Here is a 19387-nt window from a genome sequence, read left to right as displayed (position 1 = left end):
TTCAATCCTAGGCTGAAGATTTTCTTAGGTATTCTACCCACTGCTTCTTCAACACAGACTTCTTCCTATGGGCAATGGCCCAAGGCTAGATCTAGGACCGTTTGATCTAACGCACCATTACTTCTAATTCTTCCAATCATTCTTCTTCCAAGTACTAGGGAGCTTTTGCACAGACATGTGAAGATTGTGACTGCATCATTGCAAGAGAACTACTATAGATCTCAGCATCCTGTTTTTTCATTTGTTTGTTTTTTGGTTTTTTCGAGGCAGGGTTTCTCTGTGTAGCTTTGCACCTTTCCAGGAACTCACTCTGTAGACCAGGCTGGCCTTGAACTCACAGAGATCTGCCTGCCTCTGCTTCCTGAGTGCTGGGATTAAAGGCATGTGCTACCACTACCTGGCTCAGCATCCTGTTTTTAAGCACATTGCTTCTATTTCCATGTCTTTTTTTTTCCCCCTGGTTTTTCGAGACAGGGTTTCTGTGAGTAGCCCTGGCTATCTTGGAACTTGATATGTATACCAAGTTGGCCTTGAACTCAGAGTTCTGCCTGCCTCTGCCTCCTGAGTGCTGGGATTAAAGGTATGAGCCACAACTGTCCTTCCAATTTCTATGTCTTAATTCAATTCTCTTTTTCTTCCCAAAATTCTGTGTCCTCAACTCAGATAGTCTATGGGTTCTGCCTGTTTTCACTTCCCTTGCTACAGCCAAGAGTCTCCCTCCACCAAGTGCATCAGGAGGAAATCATATTCTCTCAGAAGAGCTGCCCTCATCATCGGAAGTCCATGGTCTTAAATATGGTTATTGCATGACTGTTCTTTGTGTTGTTTTCTGTGGGAAAATCATCGTTGACGTCCTGATATTCCATCTGTGAATGTCTCCTTTCGTGGTTAAATGGCTGATTTCACTGTTCCTCATGAGCAAAAAATTCTTACTTTAAATTTCTTTCCTTATATCAAAGAGAGGATTTTATTGTATCTTTCGATATTTCAAGTTGGTATTTTAAAGTTTCATAAGATCTTTCCATCCTATCCACGTTTTATTACCTAAATTTCAATTATTTAACACTTTACTTAAACTTGTGGAAAAATTATAATCCTACTCAAAGACCTTCTGAATGTGCTTAGTAGCAACAGCACTAAAATTGGCTGGGGAAGGAGGAAATAAATATTCGGTTGCCCAGAGATTTCGAAGCTATGTGACCTGAGAACATGGTAGATTTCTTCCTTTCACTCATCAAACAGCACATCAGAAAAATGTAAGAGAAAACACGGACCAGGACTAAACATTGAAGATTATATTTCCACAAACACAAAGGAACTTGACAGCAATTACAAGGAAAAGTTTAGAAATGAGCACGTAAGCTAGTGACATACTACTCAAAACAATATGAGCAGCATCAAAGAGGTTGGAAAAAGTTACTCGCCAAGCTTCTCTGCTCTGGAATTCTGGCACTAAGAGTGTTTGCTTACCTGAGGATGACCTCTCATCTCCAGCCCCCCTGTGACTCTCGATGGAGCCAGTAATGGCTAAAGCATCTTGTACAATCCATGCTCCTCGAGCTCAGAATCTCACTGGGATTTCAACCCCTCCAACAAGGCTGAGCACAGGAGCATGATGACACTGGTTCCATAGGTCTTAGGACATGAAATCGGGTCAAATCTAATGTCACATACTAGGCCATTAACTGGAAGGTTTCTGAAGGGAGGGTAAGTAAGAGATCAAGGTCTTACACTTGGGTCAACTCAAAAAGAAGGTCTGCTTTTATAGCCTATCCTATTTACAAAATGCATTTTTTTAAAACATCCTTTTCACCTTTCTGCCTCATTGTTTGTTTCTTTAGTTAATAAAATGAACAAAGTGTGTGGCATTTACACAGGAAGTCACATACAACAAGGTTCACTGAGCCTTTGTTACGGTCACTGTCACAGTCAGATCATGATTGTCATTGACATTTCCTTTAAACTGTACAGAAAAAACATCAAGAATTCCACATACTGAGAGAAAAAGAAAAACATGACCTAAGCGCTAAAGCACCAATTTCAGGTTCAAAGCTCTAGTAATTAACACAGTATATACCGGCTTAGATGGCTTATTTTTTTTTTTTTTTACAAATTTTCTTCAGAAATTGATCTCGCTTGTGAGGAATAAAGATCTCTTCCCCAAGAAAACACATGTAATAGCACTACACAGAAATTTTAAACAAATCTAACCATTATCTCTCATTAAAATAATGAGTAAACTAAAAATGTGATATCCTTGTAATGTTATGAACAATGTCCATCATTTTGAACCCAGTAGTAGATACCACATTTAAGAGAGCAGTGGAGGGAAGCTGGAAGCCGGAAGCTAGTCCTCTCAGTCCAGAACAAGTAGCAAGAAGACAGGTGAGGGCTGGACCTATTGGAAAGATCAGAGAACTGCTGTTGGTGTCCAACACGAGTTCATCTTCAAAGCTGAGACACACTCACAGTTAATGAGGTCCGTCAACAACATGCAGCTTAGGCAAAAGCGATCCTTGATGAATTTAAACTTTTAAATAAAGCTGAATAACTGAAATCAAATAGACAGTGATTTTTTCCCAAAATAAGAAATATATTTCAAATGCCACATTGAGGGAAGAAGTCACCAAGGATAGGATTCAAATACTTCGTTATAAAAATCAGAAAGAAAGCTCTTTCCATAAGTCAGAAATCTAAGTGGACCAGTGAGAAAATGAGCCCAACAACTGTAGAATATCCTGCAGAAAAAGGATCACTGTAACTAGAGAGTGAAGACGAGTTCTTGGGACTGCAAGTGTTCATTTATGACAATGGAAAAGGATGGTCGTTTAGTTTGAAAGAAAATTAAAGCACGTATGTGTATATATACATATATTACGTGAAAATATATAGTAAGCAAAGTCATAAAAATTGAAATAAGAATAGATTATTCCTTAGTTTATAAGCAAATATTTGAGCAAATATGCAAATTAATCACAAATGTGTATTATTAGCACAACACACTCATATTTTATAACTGATGTTTACCAAGCAGTTATTGTACTGCATACAACATGTACATAAACTATATTACTCCATTAAATATTCATCCTGTTCTCATGAATTCAGTATTCATATGTATCATTTTACAAATAATAGATAAATGACAGGCACAGGACAACCTAAATCGTGCCCAAGCATACCATCAGCAAAGGTCATGGGCAGCTTGAACTCATATGGTCTGACTAAGCATTCTACCTCATTAACCAGAGCATTGTGCTGCAAATCAGTTCAGACTAACCCAGGAAGTAATTTATGCTCATGAGATCAACGTTTGATCAAGAGCTACCCTATTTCATGACACATCAGAACTTCTTACTTGATCTAACTATAATTTAGGACCCATTGATCAACATTGCCTTCCACTGCCAAATCTTCACAAATCACTATTATACTTTCAAAATTTTTAGATGGATTTTTTTTCAGATTCTATATACATAAGGATCATGTGATTGCTGTATTACTGTATCTGGCTTATTTTCCCAAATAAAATGATCTTCACTGTCAACCATGCTGTTTAAAGTGACAGAACTTTATCTTTTTATTGTTAAATAGTATTCTATTACACACACACACACACACACACACACACACACATCACATCTCCCACATGTTTGTTATATATACATCAGTTAGTGCACAATTAGATTAATTCCATTTTCCTGGATGTGATGAATAGTGTTGCAATAAATATGTGAGTATAGATGTCTCTTTCATATGCTTGTATTTCCATTGCATATACATTCAGTAGAGAAACCGATAGAACCAGTGATAGTCCTGTTTCTGATGTTGTAAGTAGCTTCTATGCTCTTCCAGCCTGCTAACTGATAATTCTATTAATAGGGTGCAGGAGTTCACTTTCCCCCATAGACTCAACTCTCTTCTGTTGTTTTAGTAACTGAAGGGGAATTGATGTTAGATATTTATAAAACATTTGGTAGAAATTATTAATGATACCACCAGGCTGGCTTCCTATCATGAGACACTTCCATTATTGACTCAATCTTCCCTTTGCTATTGGTCTTTCGGGCATTCTATTCCTTCAAAAGGCAATCCTAGTAAAGCATGTCTACCTCATAATTACTGCTTACACTTTTACCTGCTATTCATTTTAAGTTATTTAATAATTCTTAATCTAATGTAACAGTACATTTTGATGTGTAATCAAACTAAATATAATAAAATAATAAACACATTAAATGCTCTGTTAAAACAAATATTTGTAAAACTTTAGTATTTTTATTTTAGTGGTTGCATTATAGCCCATTTAATTATTCTATAACACAATTGTTTTCCCAATTATTTTATTCTGGATACCAACTTTATAATTTTTGAATGATGTTGGCTTGAATTAAAAGGAATAAAAAGCTAAACATTACAAATATACAAGACTAGAACCTAAAAGAAAGGGAAAACCTAAAACAAATGGAGAAATTGCTGGAGACTCAAAGTTGACTTTCACTAAGAACACTTTAGTCAATCCAAATGGAAATGGGATTTTTTTCTACAACTTTCATGTTTGTTTCATAAGTTTCTTTGTCAAGCGTATCACTTTGAAAAAGAGTAACTCATAATTACCACTTGAAGATGAGCTTTCTTCTCTCCTCTCAGTGAATGATCTCCACTCTGTTACCCATTGTTCTCCTTGCCTTTTGGACAACCATAGCTTTTTCTCATTTCACAGAATCTGAACTAGTGTACAAATATGTATTTTAGATAAAATAGTTTCATGTTTGATTATACCAAAAAAGAGTAATCAAGTATTTAAGTTTATAGAAGACTATACTGAAATTAACCAACATAAATATGTCTTAATACTTGTCCAAAGCAACACAAAATATATTTTTCAGTGCATATGCCCCACCATGCATTTCCTATAATACCATACTAACCTTTGTATAAGAACTCAGCAATCAATTTTACAATAACCAATACTACAAAATGCTGATTCACTAAAATCACAACTCTCATAAGTGTTAATATATTGAAAGTATATCATTTACCTAAATATAAAGAATTGTGCTTAACCCTGTAATGATACCATATCATTTTATCCTTAGATACAGAACACATTAAATTTAATGAAAATTATGCTAAGCCCAAAAAAAATCAAACTAGTGCTTTAAGCTTAGACTGTTCATACAGGGGAACTACACTAGAATTGCATAGAGTCTAGCTTGCATAGACCTACAGGTACCTTCTCAAGAGACCAGCAAACAAAAGGGCAGATCTACCTGTCCAAAGGACAACTCACCTTACCCTTCTATTTTCAGCTTTGTGCCCTGCCTTAATATGAAAGCCACTGCTTTTCTACTTGAAATACCTAAGGCCTAAACAATGTAATGTGTTTAAATGTCCAAAAGCAGCATACTATTTTCAATTTGGAATGCAACTGTGGTACTACTTTTTGTATAATGTACAATTATGTTTAGTAAATTACACAAATAGGTTACTAACCTGAATGAAATGCACACATGTGGAGAAAAGCTTAACAGCTACAAAAATGCAGGGCAGGGAGCATACACATAATTAATGTTTATTTTACCATCTTGTCATACTCCTGGATCCTTCAGCAATGATATAAGAGGAAAAAATAGGAGAAAAAGAAAATAAACTGAAATCATAGTTGCCAGTGTTATCCTGTAAGGAAATAAAGAATTTGAAATCTAGTATCCATCAGCAAGAGACAATAAATACCATGCTGTCAATAGAGACAAAAAACAATATGAGAGCCATAATAACCAAAACAACATGGTACAGACACAGTAACAGACATGTATGCCAATGGAACAGAACAAACTGTCCAGACATAAGTCCCTGTAACTACAGCCCCATCTTTGACAAAGATGCCTAAAAGGCATGCAGGAGAAAAGACAGCTTCTTCAGCAAATGGACTTTGGAAAATTGGATATCTAATGAAACACAATCCTTCTCTCTCACCCTGCACCAAAATCAGGGATCTCAGTGTAGACTTGGTACTGCAAGAGGAAAGTGTAGGGACCACACAATAATATATAGTCTCAGGTAAGGACTTTCTATAGAGGGCTCTGTTCACTCAGGAGATGAGGCTGTCCATTAACAAATAAAACTTCATGAAAGTAGAAAGTTTCTGTGATGAAAAAAAAAAAACACATCTATCAAGAGAAATGACAGTCCACAGAATAGGAGATCTTTGCCATCTATACATTGACACAGGATGAATTTCTGTAATTATACAAAAAGCTAAAATAAAAAGTAAATAAATAAAATGAACAACCCAGCATAAAATGGGTGATGAAACTAAACAGAGTGCTCAGAAGAAAGACAATGGAAAGAGCATTTTTTAAAAAGTATTCAACATCATTAGGCACCAGAGAGATACACATTCAAACCATTTTGAGATTTCATCTCACCTCAGTCAGAGTGACATTTTATTACTAAATCAAATGACAAAATATTTTGGCAAATACATTGGGTATGGGGAGTACTTCCACCCTGTCACTGAGAATGAGGACTGGTACAACCATCAAGGATCTGCGCTGGAAGCTTCCTCCCTGCTGGCTAGTGTTCATAGTCCTAGCAGATCTAGACAGGCTGCTGGGGGAGAAAAGTCATCAGTAATCTAACCCAGTGGTGGATGATGCATGCTACATTACCAACCTGTCAGTCAAGATATGCCCACTGGTAAAATACTAGCATGAATGTTCTTGGAGTAGTTAACCACCTTCTGATTATATCTGAGGCCTCCTCTGGGGAAGAGAACACTTGCATAGTACTGGAAACCTGGTCAAAAGTGTACAGCCTCTATCAGGGGAATCTATTTCTGATGTTTTGAGATATTCACATGTAGTTAAACTGCTTTCTAAATATTTGTGGTTGTGCCCATAGATTTGGTGCAGCTCACAGCCTTAGCGGGGAAGCCTCTTTCTGCAGAGGGCAACAGTCAAAGCAGAGACTCATAACTGATCAAGAGACTTTCGAGTGTTCAACCCTAAATGTTCTATATCACCTACTCTGAGGTTCAGGATATTGCCGAAGAGGGTTCAGAAAGACTCTAAGGGCCTGAGAATGGGGAGGTGTGTCCTCTGGAGATGCTATGGCCATTGTAATCCTGGATACACAGCAGCTGTGACCACTGCACATGACCTGGCCAGAATAAACAAAATAAATCCTAGTAGGAGCTGGACTCAGGCATGAGTAGAGAAAACATACGTCAACAGTAGTGGATGGTAGCTGTAAGATAATGAGGAGACAATACAACCACAGCTACATACGAGTGTGGTATTGTCAAAAAGTAAAAGACATCTAATAGCTAAAAAATTGCTAGACAACTCTATGCATCATACCTTTCAAATCAACTAAGTGTTGTTCCTTCTTACAATAGGACATAAATAGAATTCTTCCTGTTACAGTATAGAAAATAAGTTCTTTTATCTTTTTAATATTATGGCTGAAAAAAAAAGTGTTTGCAATGGCAATTCTATGAAACTGTCCCAGAGTAGTCCTGGGACACATTTGTCAGGTCTGAGGCTGATGTGAACTGTAATTCTTCTATTGGGACAATGACAAATACAAAGGTACAGGACAAACACAAAAGAGAAGTTCACTTAATATCTGAGCAACACTTTGATACAATCAATTCCAGTGCTGCCCACTCTTCTAGGGTGAGGCTTTGGTTCATTTACCCCTAACTCTCCATTGCTTGACATCCTCTCCTATAAGAAAACTCACAGCTACTGTCTTAGGTCGGGTTTCTGTTGCTATGATGAGACAGCATGACCATGGCAACTCTTTTTTTCTTCAGGTTTTTGAGACAGGTTTCTCTGTGTAGCTTTGGCACCTTTCCTGGAACTCACTCTGTAGCCCAGGCTGGCCTTGAACTCACAGAGATCCACCTGCCTCTGCCTCCCTCATGCTGGGATTAAAGGTATGCACCACTACAGCCTGGCTTGACCACAGCAATGCTTTAAAGGAAAACGTTTAGTTGGGGCTGGCTTACAGTTTCAGAGGTTTAGTCCATTATCTTCATGGCAGCATGCAGACAGACAAGGCGCTGGAGGAGTTGAGAGTTCTACATCTTTAAGCGCAGGCAGCAGAAGGAGACTGTCCCACTAGACTAGCTTGAGCATAGGAGACCTCAAAGCTACCAACCACAATAACAAACCCTTACCTCTCTTCACATGCCCTCCTTGTGTGTAGAACAACTCTTCTGTTCTGAATCAGAAGTGCATCTTTCTGTCTTACACTGCTGGCTTTAACTTACAGTGGCCCCTCACTCAGCCTCACCCTAGTCAGGAGTGGATTCTCCACTAAGGCATAGTAGAATCTCTAGCCAGCCCATCCCTGATCCTGGTCTCTGTTGTTCCTTCAATGTTGTTAGCTACCATCTTCCCCATTTATTTTTCTCATCTTCCAACATTGTCTCAGTATGATCCTTAAAAATGTGAGTGCTCAAGCCCAAAAGTCTTCAGCAGGATCAAATGTAGATCAATCCAAGATTTGTGTACCAAGTTTTGCTTTCATCGTGTTTGTAAAGAACCCATTGGTGGGTGCCCATCTGTCCTACACAGGATGTTTAATAGAGTGCTCTGAGTTGGCAATTTCCTGACTTTCTTCTCTTCTGTAGATGGAGGACTGAGGTCTAGGAGTTGGGGTGGATTCCTGGTTTTCACCAGTGAAGGCAGGATTAAGTCACTCTGGGTCATAAACACCACTCAGAGGGATTATATGAGCAAGAGATATTGAGACCATGATTGGAAAAAACACAGGCACAAATAGCCAAACTAGTGGAAACACATGAACTATGAACCAATAGCTGAGGAGCCCCCATGGAACTGGATCAGGCCCTCTGAATATGTGAGACAGTTGATTAGCTTGAGCTATTTAGGAGGCCCCCAGGCAGTAGGACCAGGACCTGTCCTTAGTGCATGAGCTGGCTGTTTGGAGCCTGAGGCCTATGGTGGGACACTTTGCTTAGCCTAGGTAAAAGGAGGAGGGGACTGGACCTGCCTCATCTGAATCTACCTGGCTGAGCTGAATCCCCATGGGAGTCCTGGCTTTGGAGGAGGTGGGAATGGGGGGTAGATTGGGAAGAGGGGGTGGAGTGGGAGGAGGAAGGACAGGGGAATCGTGGCTGATATGTAAAATTAAATTAATTATAAAATTAAAAAAAAAAACAACAACAAACACTCCCTGGGTCTGTGAGGACTAATTCATTCTACTGGAAACTAGATTTTGTAGTGAGAAGAGCAGAAGACAAACCCAAGATAAACCAAAGTTTGGAGGATCCCCTATGGGACAGAGAATCATGTTTCATAACAAAAACATCTATCTATCACAGCATTCAATGCATCTTCTAATCAACTAAATAATATTGCAAAGGTTTGATTTATTTTCCACCCATGCTCACATTTCTCAAAAGGTGAAATAAATTTCTGAAGTATGGAATCAAGTCATTAGCAAAGGCAGTCTTCAAAATCAGTCCTACTGTTTAAACCCTAATGCTGTTTGTATTCACTGAATTATGAAAACCCATATTTTATGACTTCCTACTTTTTTATTTCTTGATTAGAAAACTTATGTGAACTGAACATGCTTACTTCAACTCCATAGTTCCTTTTTTTTAGAAGCATATCACCACAAAAATGCACACGGAAATGTTCCCTTCTCCATGACTAGCTGCAGAAGGAGCCCACTCTACAGAAAACCAGTTACCCTTCATCCGGCAGCCAAGTGAAAACAGATGTTTGAATATAGTATAGGAAGCCAATTGGCTATAGCTGGGCTAAACCTCAGACCACAGACATTAAGCAGAATTATTTACCTACATCTTTGGATTCCTTTGTCCTATTTAACATTTTGCTCAGAAATCAAGTAAACAAAACTGATTCAAATAAAGCTGTAGGTCAGCAGATATTTAGCATCTGTAAGCCATGGGTTCAATCCCTGGTACACAAGGGAATGGTAATTTTATCCTATTTGATCTCCATAATCCCTATTTTCTGCAACTCTTTTAATAACTTAACTATCTCTATTTTCACACTGTTTCAGCCCAAGCATCCTTGAGTTGCAAGGCTTCTCAGTTCTCAGGAAATCTCAGTGTCCACACTCATAGATCAACCTTCTCCATCCAGCAGTTAAGTTCATCTTCCAGTGGGAGGAAGACTTTGTGATTATGAGCAATGCTTGCTTCCTGCTCTTCTGGGGTAGCCCAAGACCAGACTCCACCCTTTTATTTGCAAATTTCCTGCTCTCACTGAATAGTCATAAACAGGAGCTTCAAACCTGTTCTGTCCCAGCAGGTTCAGACTTATAATGTGATCATGGGACAACCCCCCTTAGTTCAAGCCCCCCATGCAGGATTTGTTACACATATAGTTGTAGTAGATGGTGGTGGTACAGTTAGATCCAACCTCAGGTGACTCATATGGTGCTATGTACTACATGGTGTTTAAAAGTGTTGCTTATCATCAAAAATATCTGCTTGCACTCTTTAAGATGTTGAAGCTGGGTGTGGTGGTGCATGCCTTTAATCCTAGCACTCAGGAGGCAGAGGCAGGTGGATCTCTGTGAGTTTGAGGCCAGCTTTGTCCAAAAAGTGAGTTCCAGGACAGCCAGAGCTACACAGAGAGACCCTGTCTTAACAAAAACCACAACCAAAACAAACAAACAAACAAAAACAGTTAAATCAGATAATGATGGCAAAGAAAACAAAGGACACCTCAGTCAGGGCTGCCTTAGGACTGAAAGCCAAAGCCCTTCAGGGGAGAAAGCTGAGAGTTCCCAGGAACTGAAACCTTAGCTCCTTCAAGGTGAGACTCCAGCCTCATATTGGAACTTGCCAAATGTGTCCTTGGAAAACAACACAGAATATCATTCCCTTTGTCCTTACATCAGGCCTCTGAGAAAGCCTTGAATGGGCGTGGCTCTGAGACTCAGACTCTTCCAGGGCAACACCCATCAGGCGGGTAGGTGGGCAGCTGTTCTTCCTGTCACTCTCCTGAGACCTATGTCCTGACTGGGATAGAGGTGCACTCCCATCTTAGGAGCCTCCTGTGCCCAGGGTAGTGGCTATGGACTCAAGTTTTTTATTTATAACAAGAACTAACAATTTCTGACTTTCTTTCCAAGAGGATAATTGTGGTAATTAAAAGTTAAACATGCAGGAACAAGCTTCATGTAAATGCTAGATGCTAATAGATGCTAATATGGCAGTAAAGAAGTGTGTATAGCTCAAATGCATAGCCATAGCACTTTGACTATACTTGTTAATGACTGGAAAGATTCCAACTTACAATTCCTTATATTTAAGTTGCATGAGGCTGGTGTTAAATGTTGTGCCCAGATCGTAACCTCCAGAGAGAACACCAAGGATGAGTATATCAGAATGCAAAAGCAAGGTTTATCTGTTACAAGTCATGACAGGGAACTCATCTCAAGCCATCTCAAGTGAGGCAGGGAAGAGTTACTCTTTCTTGGGAAGTTAGTTTTTATAGGCAAAACTCATAAAATTTCTTAGAGGAGAGGGGGTTACTACGGGCCCATCCTTGATTGGTCCAGTTTTTCCCGGGCCTGGACTTTATCTTATTCTAGCTTATCTGTTTGCCCTGTCAGGAGTTTTACAACTCCTCTCTGGGGTCTGGTCATGTTATCTCTGGAGAGGGGCATCTCCTAGTTAATTGGTTACCATCAGACATCCTGACTCTGTTCTTTTGAGTTCCTGGGGCTGGCGCCATCATTTCTGGGGACTTGAAACTGGCCTGGGTCTATCTATATTGAGATATCTGTCTAAGGCCCCCTTTTTGAGACAATAGAGTGAGGGTCTTGTGCCTAGATCTCGTCCCCAAAGCTGCCACTGGAGACTTTAGGTACAGAATGCAAAAGTAAGGTGTTTTCTAAGTTTACAAGCCTGCAGGGAGGCTCTTCCAAATCTCTCACTCACAGCAGGGAGGTTGGAAGGAGTGCTCCCCTTTTCTTGTGAGGCTAGTTCTTAAAGGCACAGACCATATAATTTATTTTAACCTGCCTCCCTTTTTAGTCTTTTGGTCGAATATCCTGACTGTGTTTTCCAAAGTCCCTGTAGCAGATACAGCCACCTGGGGAAAAGGGGTCTAAGTTCTTATCTACACTTAGGAATCCTGGTTTAAGCTTCTCTTTGTCTGTAGGGGATAGAGTGGGGGGTTTTACTGAGGTATCACATTAAAGGGAACATTTTGAATTCTAACATATTATGCACATGCCATAAACTCCCTATTTTACTAACTTTTCAATTTTGCTTTTACTTTTAACAAAAACGTGAAAAATTATGAAGCGTCAGCATTTATTAAGTACGCATTTATAAGGTTCATGGAGACTTTGAAGTTAATATTTCCTTTAAGATGAATCCGTCTGGAGCCTTGAGCATTCACACATGAGTGCAATGAATAATAATATTCTCTAATTGCATAATGCTTTTTTTCTCTGGGAGCTTAAAGTGCCTTACATATTACAAAATCATGCAAATTTATACCTTTACATAAAGTCAAAAGCTAAATACGTTCCAACAAAAAAAAAATGTTAACTTCAAGAAGTAAGTAGGGCTGACAAAAATATTGTACACTTTTCAGTGATAATGATATCAAATATTTATAAAGTCACCACTGTAAGCCAGACTCCTGTGTGTGTGTGTGTGTGTGAGAGAGAGAGAGAGAGAGAGAGAGAGAGAGAGAGAGAGAGAGAGAGAGAGAGAGAGAGAAAGAGAGAGAAAGAGAGAGAGAGAGAAAGAGAGGTCTCCCCAATACCCATGAAAGTTAATGGTCAACACTCTCACTATGTCCACTCATAAATGAATGGACTAAGAATCTTGAAGGCTGTGTTCAAAGTCTTCCAGCTACCATATAATAATCCTAGGATTCATGTCCATAACCCTCATGGTGTCCATAGTCCTACCAATATCTAATCATACCTGTAATTTTCCAAAACTTTTCCTAGAACATACCCAAATGTATTTTAGCTTTGTAACTATAATAATGGAAATTTCTACTGTATTTAAGTGAATTTCTTTATATATCAGAGGAAAACAGTTGAATACTAGAAAATTAAAACAAGGGAGCATCAAACACTCAGTTCACATTAGAACAAATACTAGAACTAAAATATTTTGAATCTCTAACTAGCATTTTTGGCATTCTGATAGAAAAAGTCCTTTCCACCCACATACCTAGACACAAGTATAACTCGTTTATTGTTAGGACAAACCAACCAAATATGAGTCTCACTGAGGCTGGTGGATGCAACATGCTGCCCAGGGAAAGGACCTCGGGTAAAGGCAGGCATCTGCATTTGGTTCAGATGTAAGAAAAAGAGCTTGAAGGGATGACAGCAAGAAAGTAGGGAAGGATGGAAGGAGGGAGGAGGAAGGCAGTAGGAAATAGGAGGAAGGGAGCGAGGGCGATTGAAGGTAATACAGAGGCAAAGGATTTTATTTCAAAAAATAACTTTAAGATAAGCTCTTAATATACTGACTGCTGTAGCAAGTCTGGAAAAAGGTAATTGGCCTCCTGGGACGCAGTGCCAGCCCTTAGTAAGATATATCAAGGGGATGGGAAAATAGCTCTATGGGTAATATGTTTCTTGGAAAAGCATAAGGACCTAAGTGTGATCCCAGCACCCACTACGCATGCTCCTGTGCCTGTAATTATAGTGCTGGGGAGGAGAAGGCAGGTAAATCTGTGAGCTTGCGGGCCAGCCAGTCTCGCTTATTCAGTGAGCTCCAGATTCTGTGAGAAACCCTGTCTCAAAAAGTAAGGTTGAAAGAGATAGCAGAAGATAGTCACTATTGACCTCTACACCCATTGTGATGGTTTTTAGCTGCACTCTTACCCTTCGGGGAAAAGTCAGGAAACATGACAGAATCCACTAACAAGAGTTTTATTCAGACAAGGAAAAAGGGATAGATGTGATCAGGCCTGCAGAAGGACACTTGTGAGAGAAGGGAGCAGGGGACATGGGGCCTGCCTTTTTAAGGGCCAGCCTGCACCTGCGCACACAGGCCCAGGTGTCTACTCTGTGCATGCCCATAGATCACGTGGTCACGCTGGGGCGCAATTATGTGACCATGCAGCACCTGGGTTACATAGGATGCATGACTAGGCAGAAATAGTCGACTAAGTGTCCCCTAGGGCATACCTGACCATGGGGGCATGGTTGGAATTCCTATCACCATGCACTTATGCAATACACACACAACACACACACACACACACACAACACACACATACACACACACATACACATACACACACGGGGGGGGGGGATGCTAAAGTGTCTGAAATTGGCCAGCATCTTGAGATTTGAAGGGGAAACATTTAAATTTGCAGCATTTGTACAGATTATGTGACAGCTACTAAGAACTAGATTATTAGACATGTGACTGATGAGGTCTTATATTTGAGCCAGAAAAAAAAATAAACTTTTATTGGAGAAATTTGTGTAAATTCTTTAAAACTACCTTGGTAATTCTCCGTGGCTTGTTCATCACTGAAGAACGTTAACTAGCCCCATGTGGGATTCTGTGCTAAATAAAGGGAGCCAAACAGAAACATAAACAGAGAACCTGGTCCATAACCAGAATCTAATACAGCTGCACATGCATGCTTAATTGCTTTAAAATTGTTGATAGCCCAGTCATTTCTCTTGACCAGTGCTTTATATAAAAATCCCTGTGGACTGTCAAGAAGGAAAATTGGAACCAGAAAGTGTTTTTATTCTAAACCAGAGCACCTAGAAAAAGCAGCTTTTAGCACCTACAATCCAACCCCAGGCTGGGTTCCCTGGGAGCAGATGCTGTTAGAGTTTGCAGTACAAGATGTTCTAAAGATCAACAGCTGTGACAGAAGAGGGTGCAAGCAGGCTTAGGCACAAAGAAATTCCACTGAGCTGCTTACAAGAGAGGGCCATTCATGCTGGGAGCTCTGCAGAAGGCAAGGCCCTTACATTTCCTTCGGATAATAGGCTGGGCCTTTCTAACCTTGACTACTATGGATATGGGGAGCCAGGAGGCAGGGAGCTTCAGGGTCAGCACAAATTATAGCCAAAGAGACTGGGAAAGAGTCGACAGTGGACCTTTTAGATCAAATTTGTTCTTAAAGGACTTCAAGTTACCAAAAAGGGCCGTGACAGAGCCCATATCAGAAAGCAAACAAACAAAAAAACAGCTTTATTGCTAACCCATATTTATTTTAATGTTAATATTTATACATTACGCATTCTGTATTTTTTTAACATTGCAATGAAAGAATTGTTCAGTTGCTAAGGGATTTTGCAGGCAGCACCCCTTAAATTTTGCAATAATGTTTCCAGCACTGTCTGTCTGCAATATTTTTCTTAAAAGCAGAAAAGACATGTCTATCATTTTTCATGGAGTCCCTTCCAGAAGACACAGTGTGCCCAAGAGCTTTCAGTGCTGTAGGTGTAAAATATGGAATATTAGAACCAAAACCCTGCAGAACAGGGAGCAAAGGACTAACTTCGTGTCCAAATTCTTTCTTTCTTCCTTTTTTTGCATGTTCTTATTTATTCTATATATTAAGTATCTTTATTAGTGTGTGTGCATGTGCATGCGTGCATGCATACGTGTGTGTGTGTGTGTGTGTGTGTGTGTGTGTGTGTGAGAGAGAGAGAGAGAGAGAGAGAGAGAGAGAGAGAGAGAGAGAGAGAGAGAGGGAGGGAGGGAGGGAGGGAGGCATGCAGGCAAATGTCACAGCCTATTTGTGGAGTTCAGAGTAAAATTTCACCTGAGTCACTTCTGTCTTGCCACCTCATAGGATCTGAGGGTCAAACACCGGGGTTCAGGCCTTGAGGCAAGCATTTCTACCAAATTAACCACCTCTCTCATAACCAGTTTCTCCCAGCTATTCCAAATAAGTCCTTCCATTTCTGGGCAGAGTTCTTACAGAACCTATGTCCCTAGTTGTCTTAGCACTTGACATCATCATTTAAATGTGGTATATTCCATATGGCTTAAACCTTACAGACCTTTGGGAGGTTTAATTGACCACATGACAGCTCCCATATATGTAAGAATCAAGGAAAGTACTCAACCCATCTTTCAGCAATCACAATGTGAACGCAGCAAATACAGAGTTTCCCTGAACCATTTTTCCAAAGTCCTTCATACAATTTTATATTAAGCCCCAGAAATTTAACACTGTATTATAAAACATGTGATGGGTATTTCTTTCTATAACCATGAGTTTATGTTTGACAAAAAATATTTTTGAAATACCTCCAATTACAAATTTATTTAAAAAAAAAAAGGCTAGTTTTTTCCACTCATATCCTACTCTGAAGATCAGCTGGGGGAAAAAAAAAGGAAAAATATGGATCTGACCTCAACTAAGAAAAACCGTAAGTATATAAAAAGAAATAGTGAAACGGAAGAATATTTGCTTAAGGGATGTGGGAGAAAGGGTCATCAAGCCTACAGAACACAGAGTGCAGCAGTGTGGCCCATCTTCCATCTCCTAAACAAAACATTAGAGGAGAGAGTTATGCCACAGATACCCAGGGGACACTGAGGCCAAACAAGACCATGGACATCAGTCCCAGCCACCACTAGTGCCCTTCAATAATGAACTGGTGTGGTTGTCTGTTGGGTACGTGGTGAAAAGGAGGACTTCCTTCTGGCTTTTTGCAGCACTAGCATAGATTTAACATGAAAATTCTCAGTTCCCCGGAAGAGACACTTCAGGTTCAGGGAACTCAAATCACTTGTTCACTGTGTTTCCCAAGTTCTCCTCAATGTATGTAGAAAAGCCTCCATGATCCTTTGGCCCCCTGAAAATAGGTTTTAGCTAGTTGGATAGCGTGTTTCTCTGTCATGAGCTAAACCAGAGTGCAGTCAGAACGAGGAAAAAAATGTGGTAATGCGATGCCATAGACAGCACAGGTCACGAGTGAGGTGGAGAGTGGCGCAGACGGCAAGTGGAGGCGACACGGAGTGCGGGGTGGTGGTGGCGCACGCCTTTAATCCCAGTGGTCGGGAGGCAGAGTCAGGAGGGTCTCTGTGAGTTCGAGGCCATTCTAGTCTAGAGAGTGAGATCCAGGACAGGCACCAAAACAATACAGAGAAATCCTGTTTCGAAAAACAAAACAAAAAATAGAGAGAAAGAAGTGGCGTGGCATCCAGAGGCCAGAAACCATAGTCAGAGAGCTAGTAGTACCAGGCTCTTACAAAAAATGAATGTTAGAGAATTAATAGACTGAATATGAATGGGAAAAATCAGTAGCCATCTTGACTCTTCCCTCTCCCTTCCCCCAAAGGTATTTGCTGACCAGCAGTTTTAAAAGTAACCAGAAGTTGAACTTATAAGGTTGGGACAATAAATATATGTATCCTGGATTTGGCAAAACAAGATATGGGGAGTAATGGGCTCAACTGACCAGAAGTTGACCTCAGAGGAGAGTAGGGCTGGAACAATAAATCTGAATGTTTATATTCTGGGTTCAACAAAAGCAGGACATAGGAAGTGAAAATTTATGTCTCTGTAGATACCCTGAATCCTGTTAGCCATCAGTAACCTTATAGTTCAGTCAGTAACTTCAAAAAACTTCCTCATTCCTAACCCCCTCATCCAATCCCAAGCTGCATGTAAACTTTTCCAATATAAACCTTTCTTTTCTTTTTTTTTTTTTTTTTTTTTTTTTTTTTTTTTTTTTTTTTTTTTTTTTTTTTTTTTTTTTTTCCGAGACAGGTTTTCTCTGTGTAGCTTTGTGCCTTCCCAGGCTGAACTCACAGAGATCCGCCTGCCTCTGCCTCCCGCATGCCTTTAATTCCAGCACTCGGGAGGCAGAGCAAGCGGATCTTAAAGTGAGTGCTTGGCCTATCCTCCTCCACCTGCTGTGTTGGATGCTGGACACAGACCAAGCTTGTTCGTTTTGTTTTTTAAAACCTCTGTGTGTTTGCATTGGATATTGGCTCTGTGGTGGTCTTGCTTGTGGGTTTTGCAACCTGGGCACAACAAATATCAGATGGTATTGATGTATCATTAATTTTTAAGAATCAATGTTTATAGAAAAGATATATTAAAATTTTTACATTTGAATATATATTATATAAATAATAACTAGAGTTGACAATATACTACCATGATTAACTTTCAAAAGCTGTAGTAAGAAAGAGAAAGAGAAGTCAAACTGGCAAATGATAATAATTATTAAATGAATGTGGTTCATGATGAAAATTCTGCTTATGTTTTTCTTAACTTTGAAAGTATGCTTACAGAGACTATTTAAGTCCTAGACATTGTGAAAAATAGTTTCTCTATTTGTATCTGTGTGTTTTGTCGCTACCAAGAAGGCAAAGGCTCTTGAGAAAAAAAACACGTTGCTCACACAAAAGACAGATGTGCCTTCTGGGAGCAATGTGAGTTCTGAAACAAAACTACTGCGTATGAGAGTAAAAATTCATAGACTTCTGGAAAACATGTAGGTGCCACCAGATCCCTGTCGCTTGTGCTGAGCAATACAAGGAACCACTCAGCTGCTCTATGATTCCTTCTTCAACATTCCCACCCATATCTAGAAAGATCTTGATAGAGAGACGTTACCCAAAGGATTTCAACCTGCTAGAGTTAAAACCTAAATCCAACTCACCCCTTACTAAGTAAGTCCTCTGTACTTGTGGAATGGTGTGTTAACTGACTAACACCATGTTTGAAACAGGGGGTTCTTAAAAATACTGAACGTGTTATCATTTGTAATATCAGATTTTGGTCATTGTGACAAAGAGAGATAAAATTTACAAGGAAGAGAGTTGTTTGTGACTCATGGTCTTAGGGGTTTTGGTCCAAGGTCAGGTGGAACCAATCCTTTTAGCCTCAGGTAAGAAGGAATTTCAGGTAAAAGGAGCTGGAGGCAGGGGGGCCTCACTTTATGGTGGTCAGACTACACTGAGGTATAGGGGGTTGATAAGGGAAAGACCCCAAGGGTACATTTCCAGTGACCAGCTAGACCCAAACACCAAAAGTTCCATTTCCCCCCAAGAGTTCTGTCAAACTGTGGCTCCATCATTTCGGCGTGGGTGGGGATTCATGATCCAATCATCTCTTGATTATTCAATCAGGTCTGCATGGTGACTGGTGCCACCATTTGTGGAACAAGCATTTCACACTTTAGGCTTCTGGGGAGAAGCTTCACATCTAAACAGTAACATTATAGGTTAATGTCATTACTGAAGTTCTTCAGTCATTTGACTTCATGCTTCTCCACAGTCCCTGACACATATCTCAGGGTGCCTTTCCTTTGTCATTTCTGCTACCATCACACGCTCATTAGTTCTCACTGACTGTTTCTTAATGGTTCAGTGTTTCATCTTGTATCTATATCTTTT

The sequence above is a fragment of the Peromyscus leucopus genome, chromosome 12 (assembly GCF_004664715.2).
Source record: "Peromyscus leucopus breed LL Stock chromosome 12, UCI_PerLeu_2.1, whole genome shotgun sequence".
Taxonomy (NCBI): domain Eukaryota; kingdom Metazoa; phylum Chordata; class Mammalia; order Rodentia; family Cricetidae; genus Peromyscus; species Peromyscus leucopus.
The sequence above is the reverse complement of the archived record's forward strand: the minus strand, read 5'-3'. Positions refer to the sequence as shown.